The sequence below is a fragment of the Prionailurus bengalensis genome, chromosome A1, assembly GCF_016509475.1.
Source record: "Prionailurus bengalensis isolate Pbe53 chromosome A1, Fcat_Pben_1.1_paternal_pri, whole genome shotgun sequence".
NCBI classification, from domain to species: domain Eukaryota; kingdom Metazoa; phylum Chordata; class Mammalia; order Carnivora; family Felidae; genus Prionailurus; species Prionailurus bengalensis.
In genome coordinates, this window is record NC_057343.1 from 208,358,676 (window position 1) to 208,373,391 (window position 14,716).

Below are 14,716 nucleotides of genomic sequence, written 5' to 3' on the forward strand. Positions count from 1 at the left end.
ATACAAGATGCAGGGGGGAATGCATTCCTTCTGTAGGCTCTAAGCGAGAATTCACTCTTTGCCTTTTTCAGCTTCTGGAAGCTGTCTGTATTCCTTGGCTTATAAGCCCCTTCCATCTTCAAATCCAGCAATCATATGTAAGACCTCTGCTTCTCTGACTGACTTTCCCCCTTTACCTCTTTTACTTATAAGAACACTTATGATTACATGGTCCCATCTGGATAATCCAGAATAATCTCCCTATCTCAGAATCCTTAACTTAATCATATCGCAATGTCTCTTTCTCTTTTTTTTTAAATAATTTTGTAGTTTTTATTAGATAAGGAGGTATTTTGTTACTTTTAGAAAAAATGGAATTGACTAGGGTGTCTATAAAATAGATGATATACATAATCTATACATATCTTAACAATGGTACTTTTTAAAATAATAAAATAATATAGAATATTCTATTTATAATAGCAGTAAAAAATATAAAACAAACTTTGATGAACATAATATGGAAAGCTTTTATGAAGAAAACTTAAAATTATTATCAAGATGGTTATTATTTCTGTAATATATTAGCTTAGCATCATTCCATTAAAAATAACGAAAGCATCATTTATTTGATTTGGAAAAAAAACCCTACAACGTGCAAAAATATCAGAGCCACTATAAAAAATAAAATGAAAGTCTTTTTGCCATTTTTTTTATTTTTAAAGAACCAGCATAAAACTACATGTATTAAAATATGATCTTAGGTAAGAATACCCAGACAGATAAATGCAATATATTATATTCTGAAATATTATTGTAATTACGTTTGGAATTTGTTATGTGTTAAAAATTGTAAGTATTTTAAATTACTAAGAAATGGATAGGTTATTTAACAAGATTTCTGTAATAACTGGTTAGCACTTGGAGAAAAATAAGAATGCCTCTACTTAATTTTTAAAACTCAAAGTTCCATAGACAAAATAATTAAAACATTAAAAATTAAATCATGTAATAAAGAATGGTGAATGAATCTTTTGTAAACTTGGAATGGGAAGACCTTTTAAAACAAAACCCATCAGGTTTCAAAACCAAGAAGCCATACAAGAAAATATTGGCTATTTGGACTATGCCCAAACTAGACTATCCCTTTAATATAAGATACCACAGATAGCAAAAGGAAGATGAAAATTTCAGGGAAATATTTTCAACACATTTGAAAAAGGCTGATTTCCTTAATAAAGAGATATCACAGTATAGGAAAAAAAGGATTTATCAGAAATAGAATACCAATGACCAGTAACCATGAAAAAAAAGATTAACCTCTCTTATATTTCAAGATATGTAAATAAAAATGATGATACAATTTTAATCATATTGGAACATTATAACATCTAAGTGACTATCAGAATGTTATAGCAAGTATCAGTTAAAGTTAAGAAGTCAGGGACTCCTGGAACTCATTAGGTTAAATGACTCTTCGTTTTGGCTCAGGCATGATCTCAGAGCTCGTGGGCCAGAGAAAATACAGAGCCTGCTTGGAATTCCCCCCTCCACTCACCTCTCTTTGCCCCTCCCTGCTTACTCTCTCTGTCTCTCAAAATAAATAAACAAACTTTAAAAAATCAATATATACATTTAAGAAGCCAATACCCTCACATACTATTGGTTAACATGTAATTGTACTGTCATTTGGGAGAACATGTAATCAGTACTATCGTTGGGATTATCCATCAAAAATTTTTTTTTGTAATATAAATCACTTTACCTTTCAATTCTACTCCGTAAATACATGACACATAATTTTCCAAAGGTATGTTATAGGTTTTTCCTTGCAATTTTATTTGAAGTATGTTTTAAAAGTGGAATGATTTGGGGCACCTGGGTGGCTCAGTCGGTTAAGCGTCCGACTTCAGCCAGGTCACGATCTCACGGTCCGTGAGTTCGAGCCCCGCGTCAGGCTCTGGGCTGATGGCTCAGAGCCTGGAGCCTGTTTCCGATTCTGTGTCTCCCTCTCTCTCTGCCCCTCCCCCGTTCATGCTCTGTCTCTCTCTGTCCCAAAAATAAATAAACATTGAAAAAAAAAATAAAAGTGGAATGATTTAAATGCCTGTGAGTATGAAACTGGTTTAATAAAATTCATTAATGTTATACAATTCTCATATTACAGTGTAAAACGAGAAAAAAATATATGCTCTGAAATGGGGAGATTTCAAGATATATTGCAATTGAACACAAGAAAAGTAGCATAATTTTATCACAAGAAATTATGAAAAGACAAAAGTAAATTTTTTTAATTGAAAAAACTTTTTTTTACGTTTATTCATTTTTGAGAGACAGAGAGACAGAGCACAAATGGGGGAGGGGCAGAGAAAGAGGGAAACACAGAACCCAAAGCAGGCTCCAGGCTTTGAGCTATCAACACAGAGCCCGACGTGGGGCTCGAACTGACAAACTGTGAGATCATGACCTGAGTCGAAGTTGGATGCTCAACTGACTGAGACACCCGGGCGCCCCTTTACTTTTTTTTAAAGTTTATTTATTTTTGAGAGAGAGAGAGAGAGGGGGGGGGGGGAGAGGTAGAGAGAAGGAGACACAGAATCTAAAGCAGGCTCTAGGCTCTGACCTGTCAGCACAGAACCCAACGTGAGGCCCGAACCCACGAACTGCAAGATCGTGACCCAAGCCGAAGTTGGACACTTAACCAACTGAGCCACCCAGGTACCCCCCCAAAATAAATTCTTAATAATGGCTTCATATACAGACTAAAACACGGGGGTGAGGGTGGGAATATGCAATGAAAGTAGGGGGCTTATAATTTATGTTTACAATGAGCATATACTTTAAAAATCACCAGGCTTGAAAAAATGTTAAACAGAAAAACAAATGTGTATTGTATATTACTGTCTTACTTCCCCATTTAACACTGCAGTTTCTCCCAAGCTGACTCCTGTAGCCCATTGGAACTCTCTCATCTCTTTACCCTTTTCCTCTGTATCACTCATTATCACTTTCTTACACACACATTGCTATAAAATTTGCTTATTTATTCAATTAGCTTCCTGAATCAGATAATTTTATTTCCAGTACCTAGAAAATCCCTGCCATATACAAACATGCTACATATATTTGGTACATAAATGATTCATGTCACTCACTCCACAGCTCTGAGCCATTTCACATTTTATAGCATTGGCTGTGACATCTTGAATGAGCTGCTTCAGTTTCTATCTCCAAAATCCAATCTGAGATCATTGCTTTTATTTTAATTTTTTACAGTGTATCTTTTTAATTTTTTAAGTTTTACTTTTTTTAATTTTATTTTTTAAAAATTTACATCCAAATTAGTTAGCATATGGTGCAATGATGATTTCAGGAGTGGATTCCTTAATGCCCCTTACCCATGTAGGCCATCCCCCCTCCCACACCCCCTCCAGTACCCCTCTGTTTATTCTCCATATTTATGAGTCTCTTCTGTTTTGTCCCCCTCCCTGTTTTTATATTATTTTTGTTTCCCTTCCCTTCTGTTCATCTGTTTGGTCTCTTAAAGTCCCCATATGAGTGAAGTCATAAGATATTTGTCTTTCTCTGACTGACTAATTTCACTTAGCATCATACCCTCCAGTTCCATCCACGTAGTTGCAAATGTCAAGATTTCATTCTTTTTGATTGTCGAGTAATACTCCATTGTATATATACCACATCTTCTTTATCCATTCATCCATTGATGGACATTTGGGCTCTTTCCATACTTTGGCTATTGTTGATAGTGATGCTATAAACATTGGGGTGCATGTGTCCCTTTGAAACAGCACACCTGTATCCTGTGGACAAATGCCTTGTAGTGCAATTGCTGGGTCATAGGGTAGTTCTATTTTTAGTTTTTTGAGGAACCTCCATACTGTTTTCCAGTGTGGCTGCACCAGCTTGCATTCCCATACAATGTCTCTTTCTATGTAAGGTGCCATATCCACAGGTTTCAAGGATTAGGATGGGGCCATCTTTGGGGGACCATTATTCTGCCTACCACACTCTTGCCGTATCCTGAGTAAACCCTGGCTACATGCCTTTCTTTCCCTCCCCTTTCCCTGTCCTCTCCCATGCCCACCCTCTTGGCAGTTCTGCTCCCTGGCAGACTGCATTGAGTCCAGAGAAAGACTCCTCGGTCATCACGTCTTCTGTACAGGTCTCAGCCTTCCAGAGCCTGTTCCCTCTCCTGGGTCTTCAGCTTTTGGTAGCTGCCCTGCTGAGCTCTCTGGGAAATATTTCAGAGGAGCCAGTGGGCAGCTACCCAGATTTCCAGCCTGAACTGCATGGCACAGGTTCCAGACTCACCCCGGTCAGGTTCACCATGTGAGGGTGCAGCATTCAGTTCTAGGAGTTAACAAGTATACGCAAGCAGTTTTCTTGGAAGTCGATGTGCATCAATGTCAGGGAACAGTTGCAAATGCAATATATCAGCAACACCAACGTTTCTGTGTTTTCAAAACAAAAGGAGAATTGACCAATATCAAGGAGGTGATGCTGTGGGATTAGAAGAAAAAAAAAATCAAGCAGTCCTTAGAAAAACAGGACACAGATCTTTCAAAAGGCTATATAGATTTAATGCCTTCTAATATGCTGCACATGCCTTAATGAAAGCAAAGAGTATGAGTTGGACAACTGTTTCTGAAAAGGCATGACCTTCTTGGAATCTGATTGTGAAGAACAGCTACTTATTACTGTAGCATTTAAGCAACTTGTTAAACTCTATTCAGTGAAATTGCAAGGGGCATGTAATGGTCAGGGTCTTAAATATGCAAAAAAATTTTTTTAATTTTTAAAGTTTATTCATTTATTATTTCTGAGAGAGAGAGAGAGAGAGAGAGAGCACAAGCGGGGGAGAGGGAGAGAATGAGAGGGAGACACAGAATCCAAAGCAGGCTCCAGGCTCTGAGCTGTCAGCACAGAGCCCGACGCGGGGCTTGAACTCACAAACTGCTAGATCCGGACCTAAGCCGAAGATGGAAGCTTAACCAACTGAGCCACTCTGGTGCCCCAATATGTAAAAGTTTTTATCAATCTACTTCAATCTATGGATTTTGAAGAAGCAGAAAGAAGTGATCAACTCAAGCTCTGGAACTAACAGAGGATAATATTAAAGATGATAGCATTGTCCTACTGCACTACTATTAATCTTCACAATGTAGCTGTAGTTGTTCAGTACAATCAAGATAAAGAAACAGTCATTCCATATCTTACATTTATTGGTACTGGAATCCAGGCAACAAATATGAATGACTTTAAGCCAGTAGTTGGAAAAATAAAAGCCACAAAAGACACCCGAAGACCATATTGCTAACAGGTCTATAGCTCCTGGATAATTTCTTGATTGTCCTCAGAGACTGTCAATATTCCATTCATTGCAATTACCAACAAATCATTGTTTTTTTTTCAGATGGTATCACTAGTGTTTTTATTGTAATCTTGATAAGTGCAATGGTAAATAAAAGCCACTACTTTTTCTAACCTTAAAAAAAGCAATAGCTAACCTCCCAAGTTTAAGATTGATTGGCTAATTTGCATTGTTTCCCAACACCCCTCTTTTTAGGAAAGAGTTTTCAAAATCGGAGAGATGGTGAGACCCTTAGCAGAACTGATGAAACCATCCAGTTTCTGGATAGTCAATAGAAAACTTTTATTGGAGAACAATTTTGCAGTATTTTTTTTTTGGAAGATTTCTCTGAAATTCCAGTTTAGGTGACTGATAACAAAGAAGTAGGCAGTGATGAATGGTGATAACAGTTTCTTCTAAGCAGCTGGAAATGGGTTGATGTTCTGTGTGAAATGAGGGCACAAAAATACACAGCTATGGTATCTTCCAGCAGTGGCTGGACCCACACATTCTGGGACATCGTGTCCACACTGATAGCCATGAGTACTGCCCCTTCATACATTTGAGGGACAATGGAAAATGCATGAAAATCCCATGTGAAAGGATATTTCTGAACTATGGATTCATACATTCTAAGAGACTCTTCCCAGTTTTCCACTGAATATTCTGAGCAGAAAGGTGGAATTTGTAGGAGATAGAATGTAATCAAAAGAGTAAGGAATCAGACGAATGTTCTTAATCAGAAACAGGATGCCCAAAAGAGCATCTACTCAGATCTCCTTCCAGGGGGTCCTATGATGTATGAAGTGAGCCCAAGGATTTCTATGGGGATACATCCTGGGGGACCAGAAGCACTTCTTTGGGGAAGGACATGATTCTACAAGCTTGAGAGTACCCTACATTTCTCAGCTCAGTTTCAGTTTTATTTTTTTCTAAAATGTCTAGCCCCCTCCCCTCACTCCATATGAGATTTCAGGAATGACTCTAAATTGCACATCTGGGAAATTTGACTCAAATCAGTTATCTAAATGTGGGACTGATAAAGAACTATCTAAGTAGCACTGATAACTCATGACAAGGATTGTATTGCCTTCCCACCCATCCCCCAATCTGAGGTAACTTTTTAATTGTCAAGTGTGGTGATGAGCTATTTCACAAGAACATTAAAGATTTCGCATGTAGTTCCCAATCCTAAATTTATGCACGCTGAGAGCAGAGATCGTTCTCTTTCATCCAAGAAACAAATTTCACAATAAACAATTTATTACTTTTTAAAGCATGGTGTAAGAAATAAGATAGAGCATAAAGTCGATATTTCTCAGCAGTTTACTTCACAGGACCTGGCTTATTTTGAGAGAAAAATAATGTTTTCTTTTGTTTTTTAGGCCCTCCTTTTCCCCAAATCTTTCATATCTGGGAATGGGGAGGTTTAGATCAGTGAAGGTAAGAGGGACGGGGGGTGGGGGGCAGAGTTGTAAGTGCTAACATAAGGAATGGATTCAATAGGCAATGAATATTACACAAGAAATGCTTACCTCCATTCACTCTCGTTTTCAAATTTACCATTTATCAATTGAAATAGATTTCAGCATTTTCCAAGACCGTGTAAAGTAAGACCAATGATGTTGGCTACCATTCACCTACCATGTGGCAAGCATTTTTCTTGCATTATTTTTGATACTCTCAACAATCCAACTAGATAGTTGATACACTCATCATTTTATTATAAAGAAATTGAGAATCACAGTACATTTGTAACAAATAACCAAGTTGGAATTTCAATCCAGGTTTGTCATCTTTCTGTAAGGATTTCTTGTCTCTTTCAAGGGATATCATTGAAAATACTTTCCCCAAGAGAGGTGCAGTCATCAATGAATTATCCGGTGCTGTGACTGAGTTACATAGTTGATGCTCTAGAGCCCACATTTGTTTTTCTTCTGGCTGCATCCCTTTGGTCTCTAACACTGGACTCCTTTCTCATACCATTTATCAGACTTCTTTAAACTATGCTGTCCTTCCAGGAAAAAACAGAACAATTAGAACTTATTCATCCAAAGTCATGAGTTTTCATAGATATACTTTTGCTGATAGAACAGAAGACAAAATGGGCACCTGGGTGGCTCAGTAAGTTAAGTGTCTGACTTCAGCTCAGGTCATGGTCCATGGGTTCAAGCCCTGCATTGGGCTCTGTGCTGACAGCTCAGTCTGGAGCCTGCTTCAGATTCTGTGTCTCCCTCTCTCTCTGCTTCTCTCCCACTCATACTCTGTTTCTCGAAAATGAATAAATGTTAAAAAAAAACAGAAGAGAAAAACATTCAGTTATTATTTTGCAATATTACTATCACCACATTTTTCTATTCATGGGAGTTTTTGAATATAATGTATACAAGTGACTATGCTGGGAATTGCAAATGTGTACACAGATGTGTACAACTTCAACTCGTAGATGCATAGCAGAATACAATAAATTTGTCATAGCATTCTCATTATTCTTAACCCATTGATTAGAAAGAATTATCCCTGGAATTAAGTGTTCTTGCCATGTCTGATGTATGCAGTGGTCTTCTTACTAAAGTTCATTTATTTGCTAATATACTGGCTGGCTACATATTTGAGGAATGCAAAGGTAATTTCCATACCTAGAAGACATCAAGGAATGATCAAGGTTGAGAGGTTTCCAAACTGTGGTCATCAATAATCTCTTGGAAGCCTGAGAAGACAGTGAAGCAAACAGGCTTCACACCTGCAGTTCAGCTCAGACAAAGCAACTCTGCATCTATATAAAATGAATATATATATATATATATATATATATATATATATATGAAATTTAAAAAGATATATATTGTATGTTATCATACACATTTTATATATTTATAGAAATCCATGTAGGTTTTCTGGGGTATTAAAATGGTTTTACTGGGGTATCTGGGTGGCTTAGTTGGTTAAGATCCGACTCTTGGTTTTGGCTCAGGACATGATCTCAGAGTTCATGAGTTTGACCCCTATGTGGGGCTCTGTGCTGACAGTGTGGAGCCTGCCTGAGATTCTCCCTCTCTTCCTCTCTCTCTGCCCCTTACCCTCTCTCTCTCTCTCAAAATAAATAAAAATAAAACTTAAAAAAATGGTTTTATTGCTAGAAACATTCTTAAAATTGGTTATTTTGTCAGTCCCACTGAAAATATAGATGATCACTCTGATGTCCCAGGCATACAGCTACTAAGCCTAAAGCAGAACACCCATTTTTTTTATCCTGCTCTTTCCTAGATTAGCTGGTACTTATACATTATATATATATAAACCTCTTCTAGGAAAAATATATCTAATTAGAAATCTCTGAAAGGATGTGTGTGTGTGTGTGTATTTTTAAAGGTAACTTTGGGGGTGCCTGGGTGACTCAGTCAGTTGGGCATTTGACTTTTGATTTCAGCTTAGGTCATGATCTCACAGTTTTTGACATCAAGCCCCTCATCAGGCTCTGTGCTGAAAACATGGAGCTTGCTTGGGATTCTCTCTCTCCCTGTCTCTCTGCCCCTCCCCATTCATGCTTTCTCTCTCTCTGTCTCTCAAAATAAATAAATAAGCATAAAAAATAAGTAAAAAAACAGGTTAGTCTTGCTGACTTGTCCTTTTATGCAGTTCAGATGTGGTAAGATAGAGTTTTCCCAACCTCAAACCAGAAGCTTAACATTTGTCAAGTATGCTTTTGCCCGTGAGTTGTAATAATTTTTGCTTCCTTCAGGATGACATCTAGAAAAATCAATGATGTGCTCAAGGGGAAATTCTGTGTACATGTTTTCTTTTATTTTTTAGAACATGTAGCCTCTTCAAGTAAGTTTGCATATTCTTTCAAGTAAGCAAAGTGTTGAGATGAAATATTTGTTTGACTGAGGGAGTTTAAATAGGTGGCTCTGTTTTTAGAATGCTGTCCAGATATTACATTGATGTGTACTTTAAACAGCATTTATCCTGTGGAAGCACCCGGGACCTCCTGTTTACAACTAGAGCCTTCTGATGCCTGCTATTTCTTGCCAAAATATTATTGCCTATTCTTAGGCTTCAAACCAGTTTTTGTGTTTCTCCCCAGAGATTCAAGGACAGAACAGGGGATGGAATATAGAAAAGAAAATTGATACTTGGTTTTAATATTTTCTCCATTCTTTCTCCTGGTTTCTTTCTATTAACATTGATAAACACATTGGGATATCAAAATGGGAAACCGCAGCAAATTAACAACAACAACAATAATAATAATAATAAAACCTGGTCAGAATTTGGGTTTGAATATCAATTTCACTGTTTATCAACTCTGTGGTTTAGGACAGATTACTACCTCCCTTTAAACCTTTTTCTACCCTCTTGTAAAATAGGGATTGTAATACATATATGATATGGGTATTAAAATTCTATGTCTAATACATAATGGGTATTCAGAAAACTTTTAACCAAATATGAATGTGATATTATAACTAACAAAAAATCCATTAATTCCAAAATATCTTTTTTTTGTCATTATGGATAGAACTAGAATAAGGAATCTTTTTTTTTTATATTACATGAAAATTACAATATGCATTAAGTTATAATTATCAATGGAATGAAGAAATAAACATGCAGAAGCAAACATACATTTTATAGGATAGCAAATTTACCCCATAAGATACCCCTGAAAAAATGGGCACTAGGACATGTAACTTTTGGCAGACAAGTGAAAGGTCGAGAACAATGTGGCTTGGAACTGACAATATCTCAGTAGCCAGAGCCATACCTTCGTAACTAAATCTAAGAGCATTAGTAATTTGGACAGAGCTTACCAAAATGATGGACAGGGTCACTGAAAGGTAAAATTAACAAAAGCTTCAAGATAAATTATATTAGCTGGTTGATTCTTCCCAGGTTCTACCTATGTATTGACGTTTTGGAAAACCATGTAGTAGAGAAACAGAGCAGAAAGGGAACAGTGCTTACTGAATTATGTGGTCCAAAAATTGTGTTAAGTATGTTTTGCATGTAAAAATAAAATCATTCTGGAAATCATCTTCTGATTGGTAACAGAAAACAAAACAAAACAAAACAAAACAAACTCCCCCACTCCTCTCCAATAGCAGAAGGATGCTATTAAAAATGGAAGCTGTTTCATTATATGTGTATTTAAAATGGTAAGTAGCCTAAATTTATTTCTTTTCATCTCATATCCATGGATATAGAAATAAATGCAAGATCTTAGTGAATTAGAATCATATGTGAAGTGGTATTACTTGCTAAGGTTGCTATAACTAAACCTTGCTAAGGTTGCTAAAGCCACAGAATGGGTGGCTTTAACAACAGAAATTTATTTTCTCACAGTTCTGAAAGCTAGAAGATTAGGGTATCAGAGGGTTGGCTTCTTCTGAGGGTCATGAAAGGAGGATCTGTTCTAGGCCTCTTTATGTCCTTGTAGATGGATGTTTTCACATCGTCTTCCCTCTGTATGTGTCTATGTTCAAATCTTCTATGTCCAAATCTCATAAGAACACCAGTCATATTGGATTAGAGCCCACTCTAGTGATCTCATTTTAACTTATTTACCTCTGCAAAGATCTTATTTCCAAACCATAATCACATTCTGAGGTATTGGGGCTCAGTTAGGACCTTAATATATGAATTCTGGAGATGAGGGGCCAAATTCAGCCCATAACAACTACATTCCTCATTTCTCTTCTTCACAGAAAATTGAAATCTTCTTCACAGAAAATTCACAGAAATCTTCTTCACAGAAAATTCTCTTCTTCACAGAAAATTCTTCACAGGAATTGACTTGGTTGTAAGAGATGTTCCATAAATCCTCAATAATAATAATTCAAGAACTCTCTCCATCAAATACACAAAATAAAACTTTGTTTACCTAAAGATGCCATAAAGAAGTAGTTTTGTAAGTTAAGTCAAAACAGAAACCATTCACATTAGAATACTTTGGGCATTTGAACCAGAACAGACCACAAAAGCTAATTTAGGTTTGAGGACTGGGTGGAATGATCACTCAGATACAGGGTCATTTCCTCTTTGGTTTACAACCAAACCAAAAACATATAATCAAAGATATATACCAGATCAAAGCTACAAATGAGTGGGCATGCTCTCTGTCATCTCCCTTTATTCCTACCAAAAACCTGCCCAAAGTTTGGTGGGCTCATCAGGTAGATTGAAAATCTGTCAGTTCAGAGGATTCCCAGCTGTAGTTTACGTACACTGCAGATGTAAACTTCAAGATGTACTTGAACCAAAGATGGTGGGGATGGATGTGGATGATGGAGGTGTGTAACTTCATTATTCAAGCATCCACCCTATTTCCAATAAGGAAATTCTTGCTAAGCTGTAGTTAAGTACCTGTAAGTTCTATTTCTTACTGTGTCATTGGGTCTCTTGAGGTTTCAGGGAATAAGTGTGCTCTATAGCAGTTTTCCAATGAAGCATAAATTTAAGTATGCATGAAAAGCACTTTGTAAAATGTAAAGTACTACACCAGTTCTCTAATCTGAATGTTGTAAATGAATAAATCAGCTACTATTTGTATTTACATTTATATTTATGTATGTGCACACACACATACATACATTGGGTATGACTATGTTAACAGGTACTTGCTAAGGATTAAAGATTGAAGAAGTCAAAAAAGTAATGTTATCCCTTTCTCAAGGAAGTATAGCAGTTTTGACATAGTTTGCATAATGTTAGTCTTATCAAGACTACATACTTACTACCAAAAACAGTTGCAAAAAAGATTCAGTAAGCCTCCAGAATTTGGCCATATTTTAGGCAATAATTCCAGGATGCTAAATAAAAACACATTTAGTGGGGTTCAGTACTTATTTCTTCTTTATATTTGGAGTACACACTCTCTCCAAGGTCAAAGAGAGAGAAGGTTTTCTTTGCCATTTTCTGCATTCTTTTCCATTGCTGTAGATTCTGACATTTTCCAGTCTCTTTTTCATAGAAATAGGCAATTTATAGGACAAGCCCTTTGAGAAGAATATAAATGTCCCTAGGTCTTGTCCTAAGCAGTGCCAACTAGAGAATGCCAGAGTAGGGACCTTGTGTCAGGCTGTAGCTGGCATGCAAGAGTGGGGAATATTCAAATTCTCCATCCCTGCATACAGTCACATAAGTCCAAGTATATGCATAAACTTGCTACTCATGGATCGGAAAACTGGGGTTATTACTGTTATGGTTACAATTTTAAAGGGTTAGACAAATTTATCACAGTCTCTCAGAAAACTACAACAAAAGATTAAGGATGCATAATTTCATTAAGTATTTTAATCCAATCTCCAACCTATCTAACACTTAGAGAACATCTCCTCCATGCTTTTGGCTAAGTGTTTTCACTGAGATATGATGAATTTTCTTTCTGTACATCTTCTGTCAGAACAAAATAGTTATAGCTGCAAATAATGTGCACCAATGTCATTAACCTTCCTGCCTTGCCAGCTAATTAAAGCTAAAGAACAAAGTCATAATTCTTCAGACACTGAAGGATGGGCTTTAAGTAGAATTGTGTGGGTGTGAATTATCTTCAGCAGTAAATTATTGTGCAAATAGCCCATTAAGGTCCACTAAAATTGGAAAGGTTAGTACAATTCTCATCCGAGTCTTGAGTGTTTAGTGATAGCCCACTGCCCTGTGGTAGCCTGAAGTGTACATCATGTGCCTCATGAGAAAAGGAAAGCTCTTGTGGTTTTTCTCTTTCCCGTTGCACTCTAGGGTGATCTGAGCATCAGTTAAAAATTCTTGTCAAAAATAAGTTTTGAGAGTTCAAAAGTTCATCATCTCTAAAGACCCAACAAAGAATAAGAGTTTTACTGCTCTTATTTGGGCATGTATTAGAGCTTTAGAGATTCTGTTATGTCTCTTGAGTCTTATGACTTCTGATAAGCACTGTCTGTAAAAAGAATAAATTTAGCCTACTCTATTCTAATATGTTACATTTGAATTAACACCTCTCTTCTCACATGGACCTCTATTAGAAGGAAGTTATTATTTTGGCCCTGATAATCTAGATTACATTCAAATGGGTAAACAAGTGGTTACATTTGTTGTGTGATAAGTAGGTAAGAGAAGGAACTGGTTCAGTTGTGAATAATAGTGTTCATGCAACACAGTTTTCCTCAGAGTTTCCAAATATTGATTTATCACCAAGAATTTCCCAGAAAAATACCTACAGTTTCAGGCCCTCGTTCAGCTACTCAGCCACCCATCCTATCCCGCACCCCTTCCCATTTCCCTGTAGTGCCTACCTTGTCAGGACTGGTCCTTTCTGTGGACAATACCTCACTCACTTTGACCACCTTAAGAACTGCCTAGCTGAGTCACAGCTGTGCCAATTTCAAGTTCCCCTTGTCACTCATGTCCCTATGGTTTCTATTTGGATTTTTTTCATTGTTTCTCCCTATTCTCTTGAGTATTCCTGAATTTTGAGTGTTTGCTTAATCTAAGGACCCTCTAGATTCCTAATTTTTGTCCTGTGAGTCTAGTTTCTTGGCTTATCTCCAGAGTCAATTGTCACATGCTGTTCTGACAAGTTAGCTATTTGAACTTGTACAAGTCTCTTATCTCTTTGGTCTCCAATTTCTCACTAAAAAATAAGAAGCTCAGTGGTACTTGGAGCCCTTTCATTTTAATGTGTCAGTGAGGTTGAATTGCTAACACTTCACATAGAAATTCACCAGTTTGGGCCATGGTTACAGTGACTTTCAAATAAGTGAATATCGTGAATAACTGGGATTTAAAAGATCTTTTGGTTTTTTGTTTTGTTTTGTTTTTTTCTAAGAAAGTTGGTTTAAAAAGTATTTCTGGAGTTGTATTGATAAAGAAAAAAATCCAATAGATAACTATTTCAGTAGCTTTTAAGTATTCTAAAGAATATATTTTGGCATTATTTATAACTTATATGAGACTTGATTCTACCTAACTATCCATTTCACACAGTATCAGATTTAAAAATATACATATAAATGCAAATTTATATATTTTTAAAAAACTAATATTGTTTTGATCTCTAAACACACACACACACATACACACACACACCAAGGGGTACTCTATATTTCATATATTTCATATATTAGCTCATGTATTACTCAAACCTTATAAGGTGCATACTATTATTACCTCTATTCTACAGATGCACTGACTGAGGAAGCGAGGTTAAGAAACTTGCTCAAGTTTAGACAGAATAGGACAACCAGGGTTTATACAAGACAATCTGGTTTCAGAGCCTGTGCTTTAAATATCACACCATTCTCCTGTTTGCAACCAATTCTAAGGAAGTCTGAATGGCAGTAAGTTTCCAAAAGACAATAATGTTTATATTTATAATACAAATAAAAT

General features: G+C 36.5%; 1 pseudogene; it reads left to right on the forward strand.

The window, feature by feature from the left end:
* Window positions 1-4,039: 4,039 nt before the first annotated feature.
* LOC122480048 lies at window positions 4,040-5,348 on the forward strand (annotated as a pseudogene).
* Window positions 5,349-14,716: the final 9,368 nt, after the last annotated feature.